The sequence below is a fragment of the Stylophora pistillata genome, chromosome 2, assembly GCF_964205215.1.
Source record: "Stylophora pistillata chromosome 2, jaStyPist1.2, whole genome shotgun sequence".
Taxonomy (NCBI): Eukaryota; Metazoa; Cnidaria; class Anthozoa; order Scleractinia; family Pocilloporidae; genus Stylophora; species Stylophora pistillata.
In genome coordinates this window covers 19,780,650-19,796,388 of record NC_142520.1, presented here as the reverse complement: position 1 = coordinate 19,796,388, position 15,739 = coordinate 19,780,650, and the positions used below count along the sequence as shown (strand labels likewise).

The window sequence follows — 15,739 nt, the reverse complement described above, 5'->3', positions numbered from 1 at the left end:
TTCACCTTAATCCGATTTAGACAAATCCGTGTGCGAATAATATTACTTATCCACCCTTAAGAATGAACATCACCAATCATAAGATATGCAAACTTTGTCTAATACAGCTTGAATGCAAGACTACTATGTTAGGTTTCTTTTGATTTTTAAAAGCTTCAGCTGATTCCTCAACAGATACAGATTTTATTCCGGCATCCCTGTCTTGCGAAATAAGACTGATCGTATCATATGAATGTGTGCGTGCAAAATAAAACAGGTCTTAAGTAATCTTCAACAAACTATTTTCAATATACGTTTTATATGACTAATACAAGATTTCCTGCTCCAAACCATTGCTGTTAATTTACTCACCCCTTATCCTCTACGCGAAATTTAGAAATCTTGTTGAATCGAAAAAATGTTCAAGACTTTGGAGGAGGTACGAGTCCCGTGTAATAGTCCTTCCTAAATCCAGACCCCATATTCTAGTGTCTCTGAACCACGTTTCTTTATCTCAATTAAGTAACAAAATACCAGTGGTGAACACCTCAGCTCTTTTCTCTGCACATTATCACAAAATACAGGAGGGTGTTAGATAACTCACGAACCCCCACGAGTTCTCTAAGGCCTTTATAGAGGACATCTGGTTCCTTATAACCGTACTTAAATTTTATCATTTACTGTTGTTTATGTTTCTGTTAAACTGGATTAAGGGGTGCGATACAATTAGGGTGCAATAGGGGTCTGGTGCGTCGTTTCCATTTCGTCCTTTTTCCAAGTATTCTAGTTGGAAATTGTTTTTAAAATCCGATAGAAATATTTTGTGGATGAGAAAGGTGTACAACATTGAACAGGAAGAAGCTCTTTTTTTTCAGAAATTAGAAATAAAATAGCACCATTCTAAAAAATCTTTGACATGGTGAGCGACTTTAGCCGAACTTTTTCGTAGATCAAATTAAACTTAATTACTTAAGAGCGGCCCTCCCTAAATAGCGCTTGAAGATGTGCAATACGAAAAATTGAAAATCCCCTAGCTTTGGCAGAATATAAGTCTGAATGCATTCTTTTTAGACAAAATACTTTAAGTTCCATTGCATTTTGATTTTACGCGAACAGCGGTAAAATGGATTTGGTGGCTCTCATGTCAGCTTCACTAGGACTAGATAACCAGTAATTTGAACGTCGCTTGAGAATAAACCAAACGATAAATGTGACCAACGATTTTCGCAATGGAAAGAACACGTATTTACGAACAGTCTGAAGCGGTATTTGTCTAATTCTGTCGCGAACTACGTTTTTGGGCGATTTTTGTTGTTTTTCATTATTCCACCCATTTAGGCGGACAAAGAAATGGCTAAATTGAGTTGATCAAATCGCACCTTGGTACATGGCATGGGGTTATACCAATTTAATCCAGCGAGGAACAAGGCTTCTTATTCACAAAAATTCAATACAATTTTTGGGCTACTCAAGACTACGAAATTTAAGGACCCCAAATAAAACTGACAAAGGTGTCAAAATACGCCATTCCTTGTCACGCAATTGGAGGTGAAAAATCAACAATTCGCGCGTTGAAAAGACACCAGGCCGTTTTGGAGCAAAAAATCGTTTCTACACTCGATAGAAAGCAAATTTAGTTCAACTTTCGTCGTTTCTGTTCCTCAGGTTACCTGATGTTCAAAATGTTAGCGGTTATCTTTCAAACAAAACAAGCCAATGTGCAACCGCCTCCCGGTTAGCTCAATGGATAGAGCGCTGGACTGTAGTGCGGGAGGTCGAGGGTTCGAGCCCCGGCCGGACCAACACTCAAGGTCTTAAAATAACTGAGAAGAATTTGCTACCTTTCTATAACATCAAGAAATGGTTAGCTATTCTAGTCTTCTCGGATAGGGAGGAATAAATGGAGGTCCCGTTTCCTGCAGGGTTAGGGCAGGAGACGTTAATTTCCCACACACGAGATTACTGTGTGATGGATGTCCTCCCATGGGGTGAGATGGGTGGGTTAGGACAGCAGATCCACATCAGCTATTACAGCTGCCAATTAATCAACCTGCTTAAACAAATAAATGAACTTCAACAACTTCAACAAAAAAAGCGTCCTGTACGATACGGATACAATTTGAAACTGGTAACGAACCGTAAAATCAATATGTTTGCCATATTTACACTTTAATTTTAGCATTGTTAATGAATTTGTACATACCATGCATTAGCGCCAAACATAGATTGCGCATTCGCTTCACGAAATGCTGTCTTGAACTGCCTTCTGCTTCTCTCGGATTACACGACATGCGGACCCCCATGTCCTGGGCCACAATTGCAAAGCAAACGTCAGTTACCACAAACACTGGCATTCTTTCGTTATAATTCTTGCTCACTTTTACCAAATGTTTATTTCTCACGCGCGTTATTTATAGTAATTTTTTATGGCCATCTTTTTATCCTCTCTTTTTTTTTTGTACAAACTGATGGTTTCAGAGAGGGATTCAGTCTTTCCCGACAGTTATTTTTCTTTTGGAGAATTCTAAGACATCCTTTTGTTTGACAAAAAGCAGTCTCCTCTTCAAGAAAAGACAGAAGACATGGTTTAAGAAGAGAAGTTGCATCCATTGCCAACAAACACGCCGATCTTTTTTTCTTTTTAAGTTGAAGGATGCGTGAGTACTTTTCAGCACCACTGCAAAGACGGTTGCGGCGTTTACAGTACGGCAAGTGTATATTTACAGAGGAAAGGCACTCGCTTCTCGACAAGGCAAAGATGCCTTTGAAAAACACTAAGAAGGATCTAGTGCACAGACCTATATTGCCACTTCTGAAATTGCAGAGTAAAGAATTCAGGCGTTACCGCAGAGCTGGGCATTGCGATCTTCGAGAAAGGCTTTCCATTTTAGTGCTAAGCAGAAGGTCCTGAGTGTATTACAAGTTGTTGCTTATTGTTGCTCGCGGATCGTGATTACTTGATCGAGAATTACGATCTAAACTTGTCTTTCATTCGAAAAAGGATCATGATTACACGGTGTCTTATCCTGGACTAAAACTCTATCTATAATTTTCTTTCTAAAAAGCACTAACAAAACACGGAGACGTCAATCTTACCAAACTATCAAGAGACCAAAAAGCGATTAGTAAAGTAACCAGATCATTCGGCTGAAATGAAAACCCCGAGAACTTCTTAAAGTTCTAAATAAAGGGATAACAAATTGGCGTAAACGAAATGTGAAAAATAAAATATATTATCAACACACCGACACTGTGATGTATTCACAGGTTCTAACTGATCTAGTTTCAGTCATCGTTACCACGCGCTGGTCTTTGGCTGGCCCATAATGACATTTGTAAATTAATTGAAAAAATTACAAAAATTACGAAAAAAATATCTGTCCTTACATTTCATAATGGCAAAGAAAAAGCTTCCTTTCCACAAGGTTAGGCTTTTAATTTTGCATTACTGCGCAGCACCATATTGCGAAAAAATTGGTACACTGTTTCAAATGCTCCTCGACAAAACGACTTTTTTCTCAGTTCATTTCTTAATGGTAAAGGAAATGTCACCAAAGAAAGCACGAACGCCCTGTGGATTCTCAGAAATAGGACTGGCCAATGGCTAATACATGTTACATGGATGGATGTCTGATAGATCGGCTTCGCGCGATCAACGAAATGTAATAATGCAGTGGACACGTTTGGCTCAAAATATGAATCTCTTGCAGTATCAGTAGCTTTGCTTCTTACCCAAAACATTTTTCACAACTTGAAGGTATTGATGATAACGATAATGCATTTATATCAGCAATGCAGCTGAACGCTCGTTACACAAACTATCTGCCATCATTTGTTGACAGGCGCTTGCACAACAACCAGTTGGAGGACTTGCCAAAAGAGATATTCATGAACAATACCAACCTACAGTACCTGTGAGTCAAAAACAAAGCCTATTCCTCCTAATTTTAATCCTGCGGGCAATGTAAAAGGATAATGCACAGGGAAAACGAAATTGTTGAAGAGATAGTTGTAATAGTTACTACGCTGAAATGATCACACATATTCACCAAAGTTGAAAAAAAATGTACTATTGTTTAAAATAGAATATTGATGGACAAGGCCACACTTCGTAGTCGTCAATCAGACAATCGTTATGATATATGTATATCAACCCGGTCCACAGGTTCTTAGGCTAGTTACCCTTCGACTTTTAGGGTGGGAGGAAGGAGGCTGGATATGGAAAGTTGCGTAGCCACTGGAAGCTTATTTCTTCCATCCTAGGGGGGAGGAAACTCGTCCACTTCCGCTTGATTCTGCCGGCGTGAACACCCTAGCGTCCTTTTCGCGGTAAAAAGCTTTACGGGTTACCAGGCCAAGAAATTAAATGAATGATAATCTTCTTTCTGCTGTGGATTCAAAGTATATTTGAGGAAGCATGGGCGGAGGGTTGAAAGGAATAGAGGCTGTAGCCCAATATCCCTACCAATAAAAATTAAATTACGCTAATCAATAACGCTTCAGATATATTGTGACGAAAAATATACGTAAGAAGGACTTGAGTCTTTCAATTCTACAAGAAATTAGGTGACTATGGTAAAAAGAGAATCAATTTAATTGAATAAACCTATCTGAGACTCGCAGGAGAAGAATATAATTAGTAAGATAAGAGATATTGTTTAATAACATTTTCCTTTCTCAACTTAAAGTCAGCCCAAGGACATATAATCAGGGACAATGACACTTACAGTGTATATATCTAGTAGAATATCATCAAATGTAGCAACTTTCATATTATATTAGAGCCGTGATACCGCGTGGGATATTTTGTTTTGGTTACAATGCGAACAATTTTTCCAATATTTCCTTACTTGCTAAAAAAAAATATTTAAAGTAATGACCGAAAGAAATACAGCGTGAGAAGATTAGTTGTGTTTGGTATCGGAGTTTTCAGAAGACACGGAAGAAAAGATCACCAATCATTTGGGCTCGAGAAACTTGTAAGGGGTGGAGGAGGGGAGTTTTAAGGTTGACAGAGCAGAGAAAGGTGACTTGTTTTCAAAAACGAATGCAACATAGTGGCCCCGATAATGCTTGGGCAAAAGAAACGATAGTAGGCAAAAGGAAAGCCTCCTGATTACACTTTTTTCAGACTCTTAACTTACAGTGTAAGAAGAACTTGGTTACCTTGTTTCCTTCTATTATCAGTTATTTTTTTGTTTTCCAAGCCTTTTACTTTTAAGTTTTAACTTTGCGTGGGCGGTAGAAACATTCAACGTATTAAAAAGATGTTCAATATTGAACCAGAAATATTTTGTTAAGATTCAGGTGTAAATTTAAAGAAAATTGTTCAAAACCAATAGCGAAAAAAAAAGCCCAGGATAGAAGAAAATATGATAGCAGCCATATTTAAAACATTTAAACTCTCTGCTTGTTCTGAATTAGACAAATCCGTGTTCGAATAGTCTTCTTATCCACCCTTAGGAGCGGACATCACTAAATATGAAATATGCAAAGTTTGTCTAGTACAGCTTGAATGCAAGACTACTATGTCAGGTTTCTTTTCATTTTAAAAGCCTCAGCTAAGTTAGAAGAGATACAAATTTTATTCCCTCCCTCTGTCTTTCGAAAGAAGCCTGATCGTATCATATGAATCTGTGCGTGCGCATGCACAATAAAACAGGTTTTATTTAATCTTCAACAAAATATTTTCAGTATACGTTTCATATGACTATTCCAATATTTCCCGCTCCAAACCATTGCTGTTAATTTACCCACCCCTTATCGCCTACTCAGTGTTGCGTGGATTATTATGAGAACTACAATACATGACAATGATGCCTCATTTGTACAGAGGAACGTTGATGATACTCTTGTAAGAATGTCAAATACTGATGCTGCCACTAAGTTTCTTTCTACCCTGAATGGCCTACATCCCAGTTTACTGTTCACGATGGAGCTTCCTGTTGATGATAGGATTCCTTTCATCGGCATTGATATCATCAAGAATGGAACAAAACTTGAAACTCAGGTCTATAGAAAGCCAACTAATATTGGCTTGCTTCTACATTTCCACAGTCATACTAACAAACGCAATAAAGACTCTTTATTAAAGACAATGTTACATCCCGCTTATGCGCTGTCCTCCACAATATAGGCTTTTAATGAAGAATGCGCGAAATTGCGCTCTATTTTTAGCCGTCTTGATTACCCTTGTAGTCTTATAGACTCTGTTATTTCCGATTTTGTTTCTCGTAAACCTTCTGCAGGCACAGTGGAGAGAAATGCTGACGAGAGCAACATAGTCAGAGTAAATCTACCATTCAATGATCAGGTTTCAGCTAATTCTGTTCGGAGACAGCTGTGTGATCTCAGTAATAAGATTGGCCTCGTTTTGCAGCCAGTTTTTGTAAGCAAGAAATTAGAACAAGACCTAAAACCTAAAGAACCCAAGCCGTCAATTGTAAATCAGCGATGCGTTGTTTATCATTTTGTATGTGATCTGTGCGATGCAGATTATGTCGGCTATACGGCCCGACACTTTTTTCAACGTGTCGCTGAACACAAAAACTCGGCAATTGGCAAGCATTTTCATGAAGCGCATGGTAGGAAGGATTGTTTGAATGATAGTCATTTTAAGATTCTCAGAAAGTGTCAAAGCAAATCTGATTTTTTAGTGTTTGAAATGCTTTATATTAAGAAATTCAAACCTAATCTGAACATGCAAACGGACTCCATACGTGCTAATCTTTTTATTTAACCCGCAAATTATTTTTTCTTATTGTTCGTTTTTAGTATTTATAGAACTTATTTTTGTACATTCTTGACCTGATAATGACGTTATGTCAACGTCGAAACGTCGTCGATTTTAGCCTTCTATAGCTTTTTATCGTTTTTAAATTTTACAATGTTATCAAGCAATGTTTTGTCGCAAGTTTTTATCGTCAAATGTTATTCCGCTCATTTAGGCGGACAAAGGAATGGCAAAATTGAGAGGGTGAAATCGTACCTTGGTACATAGCATTGGGTCATACCAAGTTAATCCGGCGAAGAACACGGCTTCTTACTCACAAAGATCCAATACAATTTTTGGCCTACTCAAGACTACGAAATTTTAGGACCCCAAGGAGAAGTAACACAGAGATCAAACTACGCCATTCCTTGTCACGCAATTCGAGGTCAAAGATCAACAATGCGTACGTTCAAAAGACGTCAGGCAGTTCTGAGGCGAGAAATCGTCTCAACTCTGGATAGAAAGCTAATTTAGTTCAACTTTCGTTGTTTCTGTTGCTCAGGTTACCTCATATTTAAAATGTTAGCGGTTATTTTCCAAACAAAACAAGCCAAAATGCAAAATCGTCCTGTACGATACGGATACAATTTGAAACTGGTAATGAACCATACAATCAATATGTTTGCCATATTTACACTTTAATTTGAGTATTTTTCATGAATTTGTACATACCATGCATTAGCGCCAAACATGGATTGTGCATTGGCTTCACAAGTTACTGCCGTGAACTGCCCCCTGCTGTTCTTGGATTGCATGACATGCAGACTCATAGGTCCTGGGCCACAATTTTACAAACAATGGTATTCTTTCCTTATAATTCTTGCTCACTTTGACCAAATGTTAATTTCTCACGCACGTAATTTATAGTCATCTTTTGTAGCCATCTTTTTATCTTCTCTTTTTTTGTTCAAACTGATGGTGTTCAAGAGAACGTGACGTTGTGTTACATGTACCGTATTTAGAAATGAGTGACAGGGATCAAATGTCAAGTACCTTTACTTAGTTCCAGGAGTTTCGCCCTTTTTTTCAGACCGAGTATTCGCCACGTAGGTGTTTTTTCCCATTCAAAATAAAGTAAAACGTTGAGTTTGACCGTGAGTCTATTGAGTCGTTTTCTACAGATGGGTTCATTGAGAGACCCAGTCTTTCCCGACAGTTACTTTTCTTTTGGAGAATTCTAAGCCATCCTTTTGTTTGGAAAAAAGCAGTCTCCTCTTCAAAAAAGACAGTAGACATCGTTTAAGGAGAGGAGAAGTTACATCCATTGACTACAAACACGCTGATCTTTTGTTCTTTTCAAGTTGAAGGATACGTGAGTACTTTTCAGCACCACTGCAACGTGTAATGGCGTATACAGTATGGGAAGTGTATTATATAGAGGAAAGGCACTCGCTTCTCGAGAAGGCAAAGATGCTTTACATTGAAAAACATCAGGAATGATCTACTGTACAACCCAAATTGCCCCTTCTGAGATTTCAGAGTAAAGTGTTCAGGCGTTACCCCAGAGCTGGGCATTGCGATCTTCGAGAAAGACTGCCCGTCCGCCGTGGCTAAGCAGAAGGCCTTCCTAGAAGAGAAATTTAAAAGAGGAAAGCACACTGGATTCAAAGCACATCTGTCACAGATGGCTCAAAATATGGGGCATGGAAATCATGAATATGGAGCTGCATATCAGTCATTGTAGATATTTTCCTAGCAACCAAGCAAATGATGGTTGGTTGCCTGGAAAATAGGGTTTTCTTCCCGCAGCTCTGAAGCACGCTGGCGCAGAAATCGTCAGCGGCAGCTGGCCCGAAAAGTAAAGGCCCATTCAAAAATGGCAGCAAATAATGACAGCGCGAGCACAGCAAACAAACTATGTTTAAGGCCCTTCAGCATGGAGGATGAAACAGAGAGAGGTGACCAGTTTTGGAACACCAACTCCGTAGAGACTACGGGATGAGAGACCTTGATGATGGGATGAGACTACGGGATGAGAGTACGGGATGAGAGACCTTGATGATCCCTGTAGTGTTTCACGGTCTGTGAATCATTCGGTTTCAACCAAATTACACGCACACAAAACATATTCAACTCGACACTCGACCATGTGCTTTTAATTCCCCTAGTTCCTTTCAGCCGTATACAATTGCATCATAGGTACTACAATTCCGTGTTAAAGGAACTCAGTAGCAACAAGCTGGAGCTTATGGGTCCCTAGGTGGATGGCTTTCTAAAGGAAGTCGGGCCCTCTATTAATGCAAAACTCGCTCGCTCTAAAATGACCGATCTCATGGCGCCCATCCATCTATTGATGCTATTTCAAATCTTTAATCATATCTGGGTTTTAGTACAAGGCTACTGTGGAAGCGTGGAAACAAACAAGAACGGTGAGAAAATTAGCTCAATTTGCAAAGGCTCGACGCGGCAAAGAAAATTTAGTCTCCAGCGAGATTTAAGGGAGAGAATTTTCTCAAGATGCGGCACTTCGAGAAAATTCCTGAGGATGGTCGCGTGCTTCAAAGTTACAGCGGCAAGTCAATTGTTGTTGTCACGCAAACTACGCCGCTTCAAATTATTTATTCAGTAAAACAGCAAAGGGTAACAACCACATTTTACATGCAGCGCTATGATCGATAGCTCTGCAGCCCTACAGAACATTCGCATTTTGTGTCCTATTATCTCAGTCTTTGCAATCAACACCTACAGGATTCCTGCTCGGTTATTCATCACCGGAGGCAAGGAAATTATTTTAGCAGAAGGAACTGCTCAATGGGAGTCTCAGGACTCTAGAAATACCGAAATTTCAACGGTTACGTTGACGTTTTGGCTTCTGAAAACTTGTTGTTAGCCGATAGCGTACCTATCTTAGATGGGTCGTTTCGTGGAGCAGTCAGTCGAATAGCCTGATCTTTCTTTCCTCTGCCATAGAAGTGAAAGGCCATAGCCACTCAATATGAAAAAAAAAAAAAAGGTCGGGAAGCATTATCCAATGTGAGATAAACGACTGAAAAGTGCTCTTTAGCTTGACGCCTAGATCTGCTCAAGCTGTGAACGCGTCGTCACGTGACCTCTAACATAGCACCTGGAGGAATTTACCTAGCAACCGTCCATCGTATTCATACAATTAGTTAATTAATTAAAGAAAAATGATATTTACTTCTTTATATGTGCAACGATTACAATATTTCTGGGTGCAAACTCTGAAACTTATTCTAAGCTTCTTTTTCCACACCAATATCTTACTCTTATGCACAAAAGTTCTTGAATAAAATAGATAACGGAATAGTACGAGAGTGCACGGCGTGCGAAACATGAAACATTTATGCACTTTCTTTTCAGAATATAACTTAATTGTACACCGTTTACCGTCCCACGTTCAATTCCTTATTTTAAAAATCCCTGTGGTACAATTCTTTCAGCAGCCATTTCGTTTTTGGTATTATTATTATTATTATTATTATTATTATTATTATTATTATTATTATTATCATTATCATTATTATTATTATTATCATTATTATACAGCGCCACAACGAACTTAGAGACTTAAAAGCTGAGGTTTTAGGAATTGCCTGCAAAGATGTGGAAATCGAACCCCAACTCCAAGACACGGCAAGAGAGCAATTAAACAGTGGTTCCAACATGGCGCAAGATGCAACGCTAGACATTCATGCTCGTGGTTTTTGGGAACACAATCGATCTGCATTTTTCGATATTCGAGTTTCTCACCCAAACGCTGAATCGTACAGAAATCTGGAGCCGCAGCAGATTTACCGCATGCATGAGAATGAGAAGAAACGTTCCTACTCAAGACGTGTTCTGGACATCGAACATGGTTCATTTCTAAATCTAAATCTAAATATCGTTATGTCGGCAAAATCGTTTAGGACATCACGCCAACTCTAAGATAATAATAAGTGAAGCTATGCTAAATATACAACACTATTAAAAACTATTTAAAACTACCGATAACTAAATTTAAGTTAATTTGCTTTTAAAAACACGGAGGGATTGGCTGGAAACAGTTTGTTTTGGGAGTTTGTTCCATTCAGTTATTGCCCTGGGGAAAAAAGAAAATCTAAAAATATCTTTATGTCCTTTCGGTACAGTAAATTTAAAATCATGGCCTCCTCAGGTTCTCCTTTCTTTGTTTGTTATCAAATAGTCCCCCCAATCCCCATCTAGGAGGCCGTGGCACATCTTGTACATAGTGGAGAGCCTTGCATGTCTTCTCATTGTTTCAAGTGTGTCCCACTGTAGGTCTTGCAGCATTTCCGTCACGCTCGTTGTTCGATCGTAATTTCCAGCGACAAAGCGTGCTGCTTTCTGCTGTACCCTTTCCAGAGCGGCTCTATCTTTCTGGTAATGTGGGTCCCATGCGCTACAGGCATACTGGAGTTTTGGCCTCACAAGTGTCATATAGGCGGTTTCTTTCACAGACTTTGGACAGTCCCACGGGTTTCACTTGATAAGTCCCAGGACCTTATTTGCCCTGGATGTGATTGTTTCAATGTGTGGTGACCACCTTATTTTGTTATCGAGCATTACCCCCCAGATGAGGGTGAGATTCCACTTCCTCTAGGATTTGTCCACAGAATACGTATTCTCGCTTTGGTGGATCTCTCTCGGTTGTAAAACACATGATCTTACACTCTGAAGGATTAAATTCCATCTTCCACGTTTGTTGCCAGTCTTCTAATCCATATAAGTCCTCTTGGAGATCGGCTGTGTCTTCATCACAACAAATTGTCCCATATAACAATGCATCATCAGCAAAAAGTCTAACAGTAGATTTAAGAGTATCAGGTAAGTCATTTATATACATTAAGAACAGTAGCGGTCCTAAGACTGTTCCTTGGGGAACACCAGATCTCGTAACTACAGGGGTAGATGATGCCCCCTCAATTACCACTGATTGGTTAAGCTCTGTTAGGAACGATTCAAACCAGTTAAATAGTGGGCCACGAGTTCCGCAATAATCAAGTTTCTTCAAGAGTCGGCGATGGGGAACTTTGTCGAATGCTATTGAAAAATCAAGGATTGCGGCGTGAATTGTTTTGTTAGATTGGATAGCACTTGCTATGTCATGAATGGTACATATGAGCTGTGTTTCTGTTGATCGTTTCGCTCTAAAGCCATGTTGACAATCAGTGAGCAACCTATATTGTGAAAGATGCTTCATAACATGGCTATGTACAATATGCTCAAGTACCTTTGATGCAATGCAGGTAAGTGACACGGGCCTATAATTTGAGGGATCCGATTTCTTTCCTTTCTTGTGAATAGCGCATACGTTGGCGTGTTTCCATTGGATAGGCAAAGTTCCGGTATGAATACAATCTTGATGTATGTCAGTAAGGACCTGTGATATTTCATAGACATTTTCCTTTAAAAACCAGGGTGGAAATCCATCAGGGCTATACACTTTATCTGCCTTCAACCCGCTAAGTTGCTTTTCAACTCCATGAGTTGTGATTTTTATTGTTCCAATAGTCGGGATAGGGCTTTCGCCAAGGTCTGGGATATTCTCTAGTTCTTCGTTGTTGAAAACACTGGAGAACTGGCTATTTAGCACTTCGGCCTTAGCTCTCGGTTCCATAAACACCTCATTTCTAACTTTGAGGTCCTGGGTATCTGTACCCTCTTTTCCTAGTTTTTGATGTGTGACCAAAAAGCCTTCGGGTTTTGTTTTATGGAATCACCGAGAAAGTCAGAAAGATAATTGTTCCTGGACTCATTCAAGTTCTTGTGTAATTGTTTCCTGACTAATTTGAATTTATTCCAATCGGATTGGCTTCCTGATTTCTTCGCTCTGTTGTATAGCCTTTGCTTTTTTCCTGTCTGTCTTCTCAGGTTACGATTAAACCACGGTAGGTTAGAGCGTGAGGTAGTAAACTTGTGTGGTATACAGGTGTTCATAATTCCTGTGAGTCTTTGTTGAAATATATTCCACTTTGTGTCTACGGATTCGTTCTTCATTTCTACGAAGTCGTTCGCAAAGTCGTGTAATTCTTTCTTTATACGGGTGGTATCTGCCCTTTTCCTCATATAAATCTTGCGTCTCACCGGCTTTTTCTTTCTACATGCCAGGTTCACCTCAAAAAGAACCATATCGTGATCGCTTATTCCCGGGATTACCCTAACATTGTTAATGATATTGACATTATTTGTCGACACAAGATCGCCTCTTGTGTTCACTTTGACTGGTGGAATGGGCCAAGAATGTTTGACATATCACAGTCGCCTTGCAGAACTCATTGCAGACAAGAAAGGAGAACACTATTCAAAGACAATTTCCTGGATCAGGGCAAAAACTTAGTTCGTTTGCATTATTAAGATACACCCTAATCTGCCTAAGAGGATCCAGAATATTAGAAGGCCCAAACTGGATTTTACTAATGCACTGACCCAGATCTTTAAAGTTCAGAGGCTGCCATTTGTTAGTTAGTTTCTTTTTTTTAGATAATTTGTTAGTCGACATTTTCATCTATTTTTCGATTTTGAAGGATATTATCTTAATTTCTCTCTAAATATTTTTGATGATTAGAGTGAATTATCGTTATCATAGTGTGTGTCCTCTAGTGTTTCTTTCATTTTCATTAGACATTTTAACCCATGTTTTTCGATTTTCAAGCATGTTTGTGATATGGTAAAAAAATGATTATTATTTTCAATTATTATTATTATTATTATTATTATTATTATTATTATCATTATTATTTTTCTTATCATCAATTCCGTTTTTCATATAAATTATTATTATCATTATTATTATCATTATTATTATTGCTATTATCACAATTTATTTCGATATTCTTTCTTTTTTTGATCCTCCGCAGCTTTGTAATCTCTTTCGTCATCTGATTCCGTAATTATGTTGTCCGGAATTAAGATATCGTTTGGATCTAACAATTGTCAAAGGTCTTCGAATTAGCTAGGCTTCAATGTATTTCTCCAGAGAAAGGCTAGATCTGAAAATCATTGCACAAAATATTCATGTTAAAAAACAATGTTTTGATATCTTCCTAATAGAAGTCAACCGTCAAGGACCTAGAATTAAGCCCTCAACCATCAAAATCAAGAACGATTCATCGTAAATAATTAATTGTCAAAGTAAACTTCGTCCCCCCATCCTCCCCCCCTTAGTTAAAACTCTTGGATACATTTTGTCTCCCAAAGAACTTGGAACTTGGTGAAATATTTACATTTGTACTACAAAGACGATAGGATTCCACAGAACTTGGCTGTCTATTAGGACGCAAAGTAATAAAGTTTACCTGAATCAATTACGCGTCAAGCAATCATAAATCTGGTGGGAAAGACACATGGTAAAGAGGCTGGAAGAAAGTGGGGTGGGGTTACGGGTGTACAAGAGATACGTGGATGACATAAATGTGGTTATGAACGCTTCCGCGGCTGGTATCAGATTTGAGGTGGGAAGTTTTACCCGAGGTGAGAACTTTACACAAATAGAGCAAAACCTCAAGCCAGATAATCGAAGCATGCAGTTGTTTCAGTCGATTGGAAACAGCATACACCCTTCTATAAGATTAGAGGTCGACTACCCGTCGCGACATGTGGATGGAAAACTACCCATACTAGATTTAAAAGTCTGGATGGAGAGGAAAAAGCGTGTAGGTGATGATGAACAAGACCGTGATATACAGGTTGTGTTACATGAGTTCTACTACAAAGATTTTGCCTCCAGATCTGTGATAAATGCAAGATCGGCCTTACCGTGGAGTTGCAAGAGAACAATACTTACGCAGGAAGTGTTAAGGATTCTACTCAACTGTAGCAGGGATTTACCCTGGGAGGTTGTTGTTGCTCACGTCAACCACATGATGTTACGTCTTCAATATTCTGATTACGATCAAAAGTTCCGAAAAGAAGTAGTACGGTCTGCGTTGGCTGCCTACAACCGACTAGTGGAACTGGATGCGAATGGTGAGAAGCCGTTGTACAGGCCACGGGGGTGGAAGGCGCACCAACGGGCGCGAGAGAGAAGGAAGAGACGTGACAACTGGTTTAGAAAGGGTGGTTATGAAACAGTGATTTTCGTCCCAGCAACGCCTGGTCCCAGATTAAACGCAGGTACATGAGAGAGATCAAAGCCACAGAGTTTAAGATCAAAGTTGTTGAGCAATCTGCCAAAACCCTTAAAGCAATGCTCCAAAACTCAGACCCTTTCAAACAGAGGCGATGCACCAATGCTTACTGCCTTCTCTGCCGGACTGACGGAAAGGGATCATGCCGAAGTACGGCTATTACATATGAGTTGGTTTGCCGTACTTGTAAATCGAAATATGTAGGAGAGACGTCTTTTATCTTTTCTTCCACGGGTGTTCCCACTTTGGCACGAATATTAGTGTGACAGCTTGACGATTTCCAGAGAGCTTTCAAGGAATCATTTGGGGACTCTTTTGATGAATTTCGGAGAACTCACTGGTACTGAGTAAATTGGATAGAGGGACGACAAATATTAAGACCAAATTTATTGCTTTCAAGGAAAGCATTGCTCGGTGTTCCAGATATCGGAATATCAAGCCATTTTCGGATGTAGCCATTCACTACAGAGTCGAGATGTTGCGTTATCCAGGTTTTGGACAAATTTGCTTTCGTGAAATGCCATGACAACTTCGATAGGACATAGCGGCTGTACAGAAGAAGTTTGTGTTTAGGATGCAGTGGCTTTATATCGATGTCATTCATCAAGATTTGTACAAGAGAAGACAATTCAGATTTGTGATAATAATAATAATAAAAATGATAATAAAATAATAATAATAATAATAATAATAATAATAATAATAATAATAATGACCTTTATTAGTATACTTCCACATAGTGGCTCTTCGCTACTAATATATTTTTAGGCATGTTTTGGCATGGTAGGGCCCCAAGCTTTGTTTTTCCTTGTCAACTTTGTAGATTCAACTTCAAAAGGAATAATAATAAATTATAAGATAATGTATTGATGTTTCGATCGATAAAACAAGCTAGTTA

The 15,739-nt window shown here is 38.9% G+C and overlaps 1 protein-coding gene and 1 pseudogene across 1 annotated transcript in view; both read left to right on the top strand.

Moving 5' to 3' along the window:
* The window catches only part of LOC111347678 (uncharacterized), a 724,620-nt gene that overhangs the window by 467,603 nt on the left and 241,278 nt on the right, over positions 1 to 15,739 (top strand). The window lies entirely within an intron of this gene.
* On the top strand, positions 5,824 to 6,718 carry LOC148737635 (uncharacterized; annotated as a pseudogene).